Source organism: Pinus tabuliformis, chromosome X (assembly GCF_031772625.1).
Source record: "Pinus tabuliformis cultivar Carrire ecotype Pingquan chromosome X, CPIR1, whole genome shotgun sequence".
Lineage (NCBI taxonomy): Eukaryota > Viridiplantae > Streptophyta > Pinopsida > Pinales > Pinaceae > Pinus > Pinus tabuliformis.
The window spans coordinates 535,049,041-535,062,895 of NC_142308.1; positions in this window are offsets into that span (position 1 = coordinate 535,049,041).

Sequence of the window (13,855 nt, forward strand, 5' to 3'; positions counted from 1 at the left end):
CTTTTATCCTCATTTTGTCATCTCATTTCACCATATTATCATTACATCACCCTATATTTCTATTACCATATGAGTTTATATTCTCATTTTCCAAAGTTATTAATTTCATGTATTTAGAGTGAATTTATGATTAAAAGTTAGAGAAATAACATGTGTTTGCTTGTACCTAAAAGTGGCTTGAGTTTGATGACAAGTGTAGATCATTTGGAAGCTTCCAAGGCACCCTTATGTGGCCTCCCAAGATCAAATTCGAATTTCAACTCAAGAGGTGGACCATATTCCAAGGAGAAAGATCATGGAGATTTTGATGTGTCATGGGATTTGTTTCTAGTATTTAGGGATAAGTTGAGACAAGTGTGGGTCTAGTAGATATTTAAGGGATCTACATTTATTGAGTAGATATCCCTAATTCATGTATAAATAAGAGGAGCATCCTCCAAATCATGTAATGAAGGAGGAAGAGAGAGAGAACAATTATCAGTTATTCATTAGCATTAGATTTATGTTCATTCAACATGAATAATACCATTTTCTCCAAATCATGAGTTATGAGTGTTGTTTGATTCTTAAGGTGTGATAGTTGTTCATGTGTGCTCATTGAGGAATGGAAGGATCCCCATACTGAGATAAGTACACTTTGTTGTAGAATAATGTTGTGAATATACTAATTTCAATTCTAATGTTCATCTTATTTCTTTGTTGTAAATAATTGTAGATAATTTTAGTATGAATTCATGTTGTGGCCATGTTTTGTTGTGTGAAGGTTGATCTCCTTTCAATAGCTAGTTTGATGTGAGAAGGAAAACCAGGAACTCCTAAGTTAGGAGTCCCTTCTTCATGAGCTAGATTAAATTGAAATAAGATTTACTTTCTCTTATGCTTTCCTAGATTACATTTATGTGAATATTGATTCCCTTTCAGTATCTAGAGAAATCAAGTCCTCCTAAGTTAGGAGACTCTTCTCCATTAAGAACTGAACTGAAAACAATATTTACTTGCTTTCATTTACATGCTTTCTTTCCTGCTTTCTTAGGTGTTTGGCAATGTTATTATAGAAAGATGGTAGAAGGACAACCAGGACTCTTGAACAAGAGACTCTTCTCTATCTTCTAAAGTAGAATAATTCCATTGATCAAACATTATTTTTATGCTTTCATAGAATAGATCTGATAGTTTAGATTTGTAATATGCATTTCCATTCTAAACAAACTTCTTACACCTGTTTCATCTAAGGTCCCATATATATTGGTTTGCTTCTAAGTTTACGATTCCCCGGATTGATAAATTAAATGACAGGGATTTAGCAGACAACTAAATCGCCCAACATTTTGGCGCCGTTGCCGGGGAAAGCAAACTTAGATGTAAGCTAGTTAAGAAGATTGTTTAGGAAGAATTTTTATTTAGGATCATTTAGGGTTAATTGCATTTAGGAATTTTCATTTAAGTTTATTATCATATAGAAAACATAGAAATAGAACGCAAATCAAAACCCCCCCATTAAAAAAAAAACAAAAACACAATAAAGATCCATATGTATATATGGAAAAACGATGAGTATAAGTTTGGAACAACTCGCTCAGATCCTAGCAAATGTTAGGATCTCCTCTTCTTGCGAAGAAGAGATCTTGACAGCAGCCAAAAGCTTAACTACTCCTCTAGAAGAAAACGATGAATTGACATTTGAAGACTCATCCTGTATATCTAACGATGAACCATTGTTTGAACAGGAGAATGAGGAGGACGAAGAGAAGTTGCAGCATGATCTGAATGAGAATGGAAATCACGCCTATGAAAGCCTTATCGACAAGTGGTTTCGATGGTTTCAAACAAGTACAAGGTTAGATCGATTTTGTTTTTATTTCATTAGATCATATTCACAAAAACTAGATTCGATCATCCTTGTATATTTTCATTTTAAAATTGCGAAATTGAAAATGAATATATGTTTACTACTATTGCGTGAATGGTTACACTGGAAATTTAATTACACGTAATAGTTTGTAATCTTCAATTAGCATAGAGTAGGTAGGATTATATTTTCAGTTTGAATAAGTATGCTCTCCCCATGTGCCTTGTTGCGACCTGGAAGATCAGAAAAGGAAATTGAATAAGTTAGCCTTCAAATTTTACAATAAAATCATAGATCTAAATAAATAAGTAAGAGATCTAAATTTACTATCCATTCTGAGAATAGGTTTAAATTTTGATCTCCAACTTAGATTTGTCTCAAAATAACTAAATCATTTAAAAAATAAATAAATAAATAAATCTATCTTAATTAGATTTTTCTAAAACACATAATAATATAAAAAAATGCAAAAAATTAAAAACAAATTAAAAAAATAAAAACAAAACAAAAATTCATATATATTAAATAAAACAATAAAACACATCCAAAAAGAAAACACCAATTCATTCAAACCAACGTAGGTTGGAAACATTGAAATAAAACATGAATATATATAATTAAAAACCAAACATAAAAAAACATAACACAACGTTTTTAATTATATATATTAAAAAAGCATATAACATAGTGATAAAAGGGCAATGTAATGGTGCAAGTGGAATATGTAAAGATATAAGTGGAGGCCGTAAGCATTCAACGACAATGCTGAGCGAAGCTATGGTATGGCATATATATATTTCAAAAACATATATGTTTAAAACAAGTTATGTCATATATATTTCACAAGTACTAAACCGTCGGCATTCACATACAATGATAAGAAAGGATGGTATTTAACCAAGCTGTGGCATAGATATATAATGGCAAAACGTTTCAATTGCGAAGGTTATGAATTCAAGCTTTGAACGTAAATCATATGGAATAGTTTTTGGCACATTATTACACCAACCATATGATAATAACCATACAGCAGTGCTACGGCCAGGTAAGGAATGATAATAATCAAATATCATTGTGATGGAGGGCACGACGGAAGCTACAATCAACAGACGTTGCCGCAATGAATGAAATGAGAAACCATAAACTCCATGCGGGCCAACACGCAGGTACAATAAGGAAACGGTCATAAGCAAACCTTCCCTGCGCAGTTCAAACCACAATTCTTCATTGCCAGAGCTCAGTAAGTGGAATTTGAAGCCGAGACGTAGCAAAGAGGGAAGAGAGTGTGTTGAGAGAGTTTTTTTAAAGAGAAAGCTGAGTCGTATGAGCAAAAGAGCCGAGTGTTGAAAGCAGATAAGGTGAGAGACTGAGTTAAATCCGCTCAGAACTGTAGATAGGATGAGTTGCCATTAACCCACGGGTCTTGGTTGCCTTGACACCAGTTCGAAAGACCGGAGAAGGAGGGATTGAAGCGTTGTTTGCATCCCACGCAACCACAAAGGATCAGGTAAGCACTAAATCCGGGATAACCCCAAGTCTACTGCGTGTATGAATGAATTGACCAGATAGTAATGCGTAGATTATGGTGTGAATTTATCGCCGGCATTTAAAAGATTAATGTGCATGCATAACACGGTGGCAAAGTCTAGTGATTTAATGCATATAATGCGGAATTTGTTGAACGCCGAGTGCAATAGGGATTGTGATATCCGTTGCTTGTTGAAACCGCCAGTTGCACTCGTTGTATTTACCCTTTGTCGGCCTGCGCGCTAAGTTTCAGTCGTCGGCATAAGTGCAAATGTTTGGCTGTGCATAGATCATAGTGGCAGTCACCAGAAAACGCCGAGGTCATGGAACAGTTGTCATGTATGTTGGCTCATATATACGCACATAAATGTAGGGTTGCACAGTGAATGCGTTAAAACCAAATGCACAGAACAGAGAATGCATATGTGTTTTGAATATGACTGCCGAGGGTTGTTATATATATGTGTAGCATAAAATCGATGCGCATTTGTTAATGCCGAGAAGACTTGTCAAAGGAAACAGAGGAACGCTGTTCATACTTCACTGTGCCTGTATATTAACATGTTAATATATATGTTTGTGCCATGAAAATGCGTAGGGTCACCTTCGTCAATTCGATATTAAGTGCAGATTTTATGGAAAAACGAATGATGCATTGTTTTACCTGTGAACTCTGTGTTTTTATTTGTTTGAGCATTTGTTTGATATAAACAGTGAGGAATATCAGGTGAGCGATTGTGATGAGACCTCTAGGTTATAACTCTGCAGGTACACAGTCCTATTGTTTGTAAAAACAATGATCATTCAGTGATTGCCGCGAGCATTTTTATTTACACAGTTAAATTGTTTGAAAAAACGATGAGAATTCACAAGGCTGAGAGCAATTAGTTTGTTTATACAGTCATCATTTTTGAAGAATTCACAAGGCCGAGAGCAATTTGCTTGTTTATACAGTCACATTTTTAAGAATTTGTTGAATAGACCAAGGGCGCAATCCTGCAACTGAGAAACCTTATGACAAACCTCACTGCTTCACCCAAATTTCAAATAAGCACAACTTTCTCATACGACATCGGATTTCGATGATTCAAGCGTCGTTTGAAAGGTCTTGGCGAGATCTACACAATGAGATAGCTTTAAAAACAGTTTGAAACAGTTCAAGATTGAAGAAATTGATGACAAGACATAACAGGTAAAATGAGGCACTAATTTTGAGACAGGTAAAAATTCTTTTGGTTTTTCTTTCAAGAATTTGTTTCATTAGTACCAATTCTCAGTTTCTTTTTGTAAATGTCATAAATAGCGAGATTGATCACCTCTCTATTGTGATAAACTTACATTTTATTGCAGAAAAAGTACTAAGTTTTTGCAGGTTCAAGGAAGATAAACAAATGAGCACAAGAAAACGGTGTCTTTTAAAGACCCCATTTCAAGCATGAGGACATGCTTTCGGACAAGCCAAGGGGGAGAGTGTCATCATATCCATCACTTGCAAGCCTTTTAGATGACAGTATCTTCATTGTATCCATGCTTCTTTAGTTAATAAGCATTCACCTCATTTCCCTTTACATTCGCCATCATGACTTCATACATGTCTACTTTTCTGAATCGCATACATTTTTACCTCGATTCAATTCATCTTTTTCCCTCATGAATAAAACATTCATATCTCTACATTGCCTTGATTTCCTTGCCATAAAAACTGTTTGACCATAACATCTTGTATCTATAGTCCTACCAATCATTTGTACGAACTCGCGTTCACTGATGTGGGATCCCTTACGGCCTACCTTTCAACAAGTCTTGACCCATCGACCTCAGCACCTTATCTGGGATAAAGACTAGAGTCATTATTAGTACCTTGAGGCTTGCATGCCCTAATGGCAAGTCTTCTCGCCAACGAACAATGGGAATGCATTAATGTCCCTTGTTTGTTGGATCTTGCAAGTGGCTCGACATCAGCTCATTCATTTGCACTTCGCAAGATGTACTTGGGTACCTTGGCACTCATTGACATTAATGGTGAGTTTGCCTCGCATTGGTTAACGACATTCATCAATGGTCGGTAATCCAATGACTTCTTTCCATGTTCGACATCGAGACATTCATTCACATGGAAAGAATTGTGCCACGATATGGGACGAGGTGAAGACTATATGACTCAGGAGCAGATTACTTTGGAACAGTTTCAGTAGCAGTAATAAAGGATATACATTCTCGACTTCATCCATCATATATGCAACCAAGACACAGATCACATTCTTGTATTCTTCATTCCATGATTCAACAGCAGGAGCTACACATTTCTACATATACACAGCTTGTCCACTCAGGTAAGTAAAGGTATGTTCTTTCATAGCTTTTTATCATACAATTCCTTTAATACTAAAATTATAATTTTTGGAAAATGTTTCACCATGTTCATATTCACATCTATATTCCATTATCACCCTCCATATGTCATATATATCCTTTCTATACATATCATTCTAACCAACATACTTTTTCCAAACAACTACTATTGCATTATGATTCAAATGTACATGTTTTGCAAATAATGATCAAAGAAAGAAAGGTTGATTAAATGTTTTCAAAGTCTTTTGATGCAACACAAAAACAATGAAAGTATTGTTACACAAGAACCAATACTAAGTAAATTTTGGTTGTTACACAAGAACCAACCAAACTAATATGTTGCACTCGATTAAATGTTTTCAAAGTCTTTTGATGCAACACAAAAATAATGAAAGTATTGTTACACAAGAATCAATACTAAACAAATTTTGGTTGTCACACAAGAACCAACCAAAATAATATGTTGCAAGCAAATGTTTTTAAGAGAGAAGACTTTGCAAAAAAAAAAAAAAGGAACAAAGTTGTCAAAAAAGAAAATATGTGAAGTTAAAAAATTGACATCAGCCAGAGTTCATGTAAAAGCAAGACAATTCAAAAGATCAAATCATGATCAGTGCAATAGATTGCATGAGGACATGCAATAACTTAAGTTGGGGAGTATGTTGGGCCTCCAAATTAACCTTAATTTTCACTCCATTTTCACCTTTTATCCTCATTTTGTCATCTCATTTCACCATATTATCATTACATCACCCTATATTTCTATTACCATATGAGTTTATATTCTCATTTTCCAAAGTTATTAATTTCATGTATTTAGAGTGAATTTATGATTAAAAGTTAGAGAAATAACATGTGTTTGCTTGTACCTAAAAGTGGCTTGAGTTTGATGACAAGTGTAGATCATTTGGAAGCTTCCAAGGCACCCTTATGTGGCCTCCCAAGATCAAATTCGAATTTCAACTCAAGAGGTGGACCATATTCCAAGGAGAAAGATCATGGAGATTTTGATGTGTCATGGGATTTGTTTCTAGTATTTAGGGATAAGTTGAGACAAGTGTGGGTCTAGTAGATATTTAAGGGATCTACATTTATTGAGTAGATATCCCTAATTCATGTATAAATAAGAGGAGCATCCTCCAAATCATGTAATGAAGGAGGAAGAGAGAGAGAACAATTATCAGTTATTCATTAGCATTAGATTTATGTTCATTCAACATGAATAATACCATTTTCTCCAAATCATGAGTTATGAGTGTTGTTTGATTCTTAAGGTGTGATAGTTGTTCATGTGTGCTCATTGAGGAATGGAAGGATCCCCATACTGAGATAAGTACACTTTGTTGTAGAATAATGTTGTGAATATACTAATTTCAATTCTAATGTTCATCTTATTTCTTTGTTGTAAATAATTGAAGATAATTTTAGTATGAATTCATGTTGTGGCCATGTTTTGTTGTGTGAAGGTTGATCTCCTTTCAATAGCTAGTTTGATGTGAGAAGGAAAACCAGGAACTCCTAAGTTAGGAGTCCCTTCTTCATGAGCTAGATTAAATTGAAATAAGATTTACTTTCTCTTATGCTTTCCTAGATTACATTTATGTGAATATTGATTCCCTTTCAGTATCTAGAGAAATCAAGTCCTCCTAAGTTAGGAGACTCTTCTCCATTAAGAACTGAACTGAAAACAATATTTACTTGCTTTCATTTACATGCCTTCTTTCCTGCTTTCTTAGGTGTTTGGCAATGTTATTATAGAAAGATGGTAGAAGGACAACCAGGACTCTTGAACAAGAGACTCTTCTCTATCTTCTAAAGTAGAATAATTCCATTGATCAAACATTATTTTTATGCTTTCATAGAATAGATCTGATAGTTTAGATTTGTAATATGCATTTCCATTCTAAACAAACTTCTTACACCTGTTTCATCTAAGGTCCCATATATATTGGTTTGCTTCTAAGTTTACGATTCCCCGGATTGATAAATTAAATGACAGGGATTTAGCAGACAACTAAATCGCCCAACATGGTGATAACCAAATCTCAAGTCTACCTTAAATAACAGTGTCTCCCCTCTTACCTAATCAAAAAAATCATCAATTCTAGGTAAGGGTATTTACTTTTATTTTCCAGTATGTTTATTTGCCTATAATCGACACATAGCCTAAAAGTACCACCTTTTCTCTCGAGAATAGTACTGGTGTTCCCCAATGTGAGACACTTTATCAAACATACTTCTTGTCCAACAAATCCTAAAGCTATATCTTTGATTTAGTCAACTCTAGAACACTCATATTATAGGTTTCCCTTAAAACTGATGTTGCTCCACATACAAATTCAATGGTAAAATAAATACTCTCTTTGGTGGAAACCTAGAAATTTCATATGAGAAAATATCCTTGAATTCCCACACCTCTTCAAAGTTATTCAAACTAGTTCCTCTATTCTATTTTCTTAAATATTCCACCTATATCATAAACAACTTATACTCATTCCTTGTGAATATCATTAACTACAATGTTGCTATCTATCTTATTATTTTCGATTTGGGTATGTGTGAGAATATCTCTTCTACTACCTCATCATTAGTACAAGTAATTATCTTTTTCAGGCATCTTGTAATTTTCATATGACTTTCTAACCAATCCATGCCCACTAACACGTCATATCACCCTAAAAGTAGGATGTTTAAGTTCATTTTTGAATTTATGCCATTTAAATTGACAAACCAATTTCTAATTAGAATAGTAATTTTCCTTTTAATACTAGTAGCTAATTGCACTAGCCAATATTTTTTATTCTTTAAAATTTTTAAACTATATTCCTCCACTATTATTGGACTAATGTAACTCAAACTAGATCCTTGAACTATTAGAATTGGCATAGATCAATATACAATCCTACCCTCTATTTCAATCATGCAATAGTGATGTTCAACATGTCAATCATCTAATGCTACAATAATTTTGGGGATACTCCTAGCCACATCATTTACAGTAGAATCTTCTTGTACATGGTGGTGTTTTTTATTAGATTTAACGTTGTATAGACATGACTGAATCAAATGAGCATCCCCAAAACCCTAAGACTTCAAGGGTTCTCTTTCATTTTCATTGGCTCTTTTTCTATTTAGATAAATCTATTTTGATCTTGTTTGATATTGAGTTTTCTACAAGTTCTTGTTTCGATTAATGTTTCCATTTTGATCATTTTTGGAATAATTACTATAAGAAGGATATTTTAACCCTTTATTGTCTTCCATAAACCAATCCTTTCTCTTATTTTTGTAGGGTTTTAAGTTAAATCATTTCTTTGTTTAGGCTACTATTAACACATTCTAGCCTTCCTCATGGTTTCATCCATCATTTCAGTACTATCATACTATATTTTATATTTAAATGAAAGGGATAAACAACCAATGAATTTTAGGATTTTGGCTTTCTCCTTGTGAATATATGGTACATATGGTAGGAGATGGGTGAATTTATTCACTAATTCATGCATGCTTATTTGACTAAACCTTAATTCATGAAACTCTTTATCTTTGTCATAATAATACCATTCTATCAAGTGTGTCCCTTTAAAATGGTTTTGAAAATCCTCCCAAATCATATCCTTATCTTCAATATTGTGCACAATCTTAATTTCATCCCACCAAGGGGACAAGTTACCTTGCAACTAGTAAGTGACCAACCTAGCTTTCATATTATTGGGATATTCACACAATTGAAATTGCTTATTAATGTTTAATAACCAAGGTTCAATTTCATCCTCATATTCAGCATAAAATATTAGATGATTCATTTTCCTAAAGTCTCCCTGCAACTCTATTTTTTATTTTTTCATTTGTTTTGTTCCTAATGGTGGAAATTTGGATTAACTATGTTTAGATTCATCCTCCTTTAATTCCTTATCATGTTCAAGCTTGAAAGTCTCACTCTTAGTTACCTTATTCTGATCTTTCCTCTTATGATACTCCTCTTTCTCCCCAATGTATGAATCTTCTTTTAATGTTTTTTTATTTTATTTCAATATTATATTTCTTATCATTTTTTCCTATTCTACATTGGATTTCAATTGTTTTTCATTATCTTCTATAATACTTGCTAGTTACGCTTCCAAACCTTTCATAGTTTTTGACAACTCCACTAAATGTAAAGATGCTTCACCACCTAGTTGTAACTAAATTTCCTCTTTGCCAAGAGGCGTTGAGGTTGGTTCGACCATGTTTAATAACTAGCATTTGCACCTTATGCTGCAAAGGAAACGTCGTAAGGCATAGAGTGGGGAAGAATAGCATAGAGTGGTGAAGAATAGGTAATCAAATCCGTCAAAATTAAGATTTAATTGATCTATTAATTTTTCATTTACATACACTGAAATCGTATGCAGCTTGGGATAAGAATCTCAAGAATCTCAAGTTATCATTGAGATAAATAAATCTCTATAGTACATACTCATTATATATATATATATATATATATATCTATATATATATATATATATATATATATATATATATATATATATATATATATATATATATGTATATATATGAATGAATGAATGAAGATCTAGCTGCTATGGTTTGTTATGATCGATGGGTTATCTTTCAGATTATATTGTAGATGATGTTAGATACATTAAATAATTTTGAAATAAACACGGACATGCCGTTGGAATTGATTAGCAGCATATGCTACAATAACTTATCTTCATTGAAAAATAGGTTGATGTATTCATTAAGAATCTCTCACACTAAAACTTCTTGAAACATGGCTTGAAACACCATGTGTTAATGATGTTTTCATAGAAGTTGCAACAATGAATGTTGAAGGCAACATGGATGTTGTAGAAAATAAAAATGTTAATGAAATTTCCATGCAATAGTGTCCTTGAGAGACAAAATATTTTTATTATTTATTTTGGAACAAATTGATGAAGAGCAAGCTATGGAAGGTGACATGTGGTAGTCGTTTACATACAAGCCAATTTTTGAAGAAATAGAGGACATGCATGGACAACTTGGAACAATCGAACAGTTGCACCAGCCAATAAAGACACTGAAATCTAAAGCTTACAACAAAAAGACAAATCTAAAGCAATGAAGAAAAGAAAAGGAAATCCAACTGATGTCAAAAAAAATTAAATTGTAAGCATAGCTTAGACTCAGACAAGAAAATATATTAGTTTAAATTTTTGTTTTTTGTAATTAAAGGGGAGTGTTGCATAAAATAATTTCAACCACCCATTTAAATAGAGACAAATCTTTGTTGGAAATCTTCCAAAATTTTATATCGGAACGATCTCAAACATACATGCAATGACTCATTTTCTTCGGTTAAGGATAGTGTGCATTTTCATGGAGTACACAAAACAAATGAAAAATCACAAGTGATAAGTATATTTATTTTCAAAGTGATTGGTACATTTTTTCCCATTTGCAAATCGATGTTACAAGAAACATGGTAAATAAAGTTTTGAAAACATATTGCAAATAAATTCTGGAGAGCATATAGACAAAATGAAATTTAACTGGTGTCAACAAAGTACAATAAAACCACTACTGCTTATCGTCCAGAGTTGTGAACTTAGTGGAATTGCCAATATGAATACGTCAACAAAGGTGTCAAAGCCTCTAAAGCTCAGGAAGGTTAGCGCAAGTACTGTGTATGCGAACATAGTTTAAGCTCAAGAGGGATAACTCTTAAAGAGCTTTACCACTATATGTATAAACTTTTATGGAAACGAGCAAGCGATTACCATAAGGTGTTAAGAGGTTTGGCCCTTGTCCTTATGCACGGGCACTGTAACCAAGCGTCGAGGGCAAAAGAGACCAATCTATCTTCTTATATGCATGTGTTGTGGGTCTAGAAGTCAAGGCTCAGAGGAGCATGGAGATGCATTTCTTACAAACCATATGGCCAAGAGCCATGTCCACAAGCACATGCAAGAGAGGTCCTAGTCGTCGAATGTCGCGAACTGTTAGCACTGACCACGTGTCCCAGAGATTACGGTGGGAGGCTTGGCAAATCCCACCAGGAATGAATTGTTGAGATGACATGGCGGGTGGGGTCGGTTGTTCAACAATTGGCACGGTGAGGCGAAGGACCCCCAAAACACTTATAACATGAAACATGAACCTACTATGCAGCAAAGGGCCAAGCAAGACCCCCAATTAGTGTGGCAAGTGAATTGGACTCAGAGCCACGTGACATCCTAGGAGGTAGACATGTGTTACTTGAATTCGGGGGTTTTGTGGTCCCAAGTGGACTAGATCTAAGTGACACATGGCATACCTAGTGTGGGGCCATGTGGAGGGTGACATCACCTCAGGACCATGTACTCTACAATTTATGTTGGAGTGAGGTGCAACCCCGCTGAGATTTAGTCCCCAGGGTGATGTGGCATGGCGAAGCCCACCTACACAGGCATAAGGGACCACAACCACATGATTGGTTAGAGTGGAGTTGAGGTGGTGGGTAGCCAGGTGGACTTCCATGAAACCTTGGTGGATTGTAAGCCTCGCAGAAGGGAATGGGTCGGGACGACATGGTGTGGTGGAGCTCGAACGTGTTGCAGTAGCAAATGACGATGGGATGCATGGAGGATGTCTGCCAAGGATCTATGTAACCTCGGAAGATCTTTCCCAGTAGTTTCAGTGAGGAATCACAATAGAATCTGTTGGGATTTTAATCTTGGTGTTATGTCATCGTAGAGAGGGGTTAATTTAAGACCCGGTATGAACGGGCCGATGGCTAAGGTAAAGCTGCCATGTGGCAATGAGGTGGCTAACTCGGATAGCTTGAGGACACCACATGGAAAATCAAGACGACATGGCACTATCTGATAGGCTAATATTCGAATGGCCATATATTTTGATTCGAGAATCGTATTGAGACAAATCTTATATTCACATAAAGGTCTTGACAAGACGAAACAACAACATCATCTGTTTTAAGTCTTAAGAAAGTCGAAAAAGGTCAAAAAATTTAGACCCCATTTCCATAACAAGACTTTGGAGGTTGGGTAAGCTTAATAACTGCCTCCTTCTACCCTTAGTTGGGGCTAGGGATAGTAGGGGATGTGTTACAGAAAGGAACATGCCAAAGGGTGAGCACAATGTAGAATTGGTGTTGGTTGAACAATAAGGTAACATGCTATTCTAACACACTAAGACTTGGTAAAGGTCTAGAGCTCATAAAAAGCACCCAAATGCACAAATCAGTTATTCCCTTTTTCAAAAGAAAATTATAAATTTTTTCATCTCTATATTGATTAAGTTTCACGTCATCGCCTAGAAATCTTCAACCACTAAAAGTTATCACTCCATACCTAAGTTACATGACACAATGAGACGAGACATGAAGGACACTAAAATACAAGTGTCTAACACATGACATGGTGACCCCAACAACAAGACACGAAGAACACGATTTACACAAATAGAAATTATAGACATAAAGATTCAAATTTTGTTATAATTTAGAAACTAGAACATTTACATGATACAAATTCGATTATGCAACTAAATACTACTTAGTACTTACTTGTCCTAAGTCAATGACATTCAAGTGACAAACACAAGAAATTAGAACCATAAACTATAGTTTCTCATTAAGTCATTAAAATCGAAATGTATTACATAAATAATGAGTCACTATTACTACAAGTGGGAATGCCAATGAAAAATACAAAATAGGGTAGATACTAGAACCGTAAATGGAAGAATCTCATAGCTTGTGATTGTCAATAGTCCTTCTCCATGTTAGAATCATCAAAATCAACATCACTTCCATGACTCTCTCCTCCATCCTCCCCCTTCTCTTCCTCATCTATATCCAATCCAATCAATGCATATGTTGGTGTGGAGAATGAACCCTCAACTAGATCACCATCAGCAAAATTGAATGGCTCTAGCACTGGTTCATTAAGATCCAAGTTTTCTAATGCTAACTCAAAACTACTATCCAAACCCCATATCATTAGGAAATGCATCCCACATCTTTGTCTTTCCCTTCAACCACTCTTCCCTCTATTTAGAAATAAGACGGAGGTTGATGTGCACATACACCATACACCATTGTCTTGCACTTGGAATCCTTTCAAAGCTACACTATAA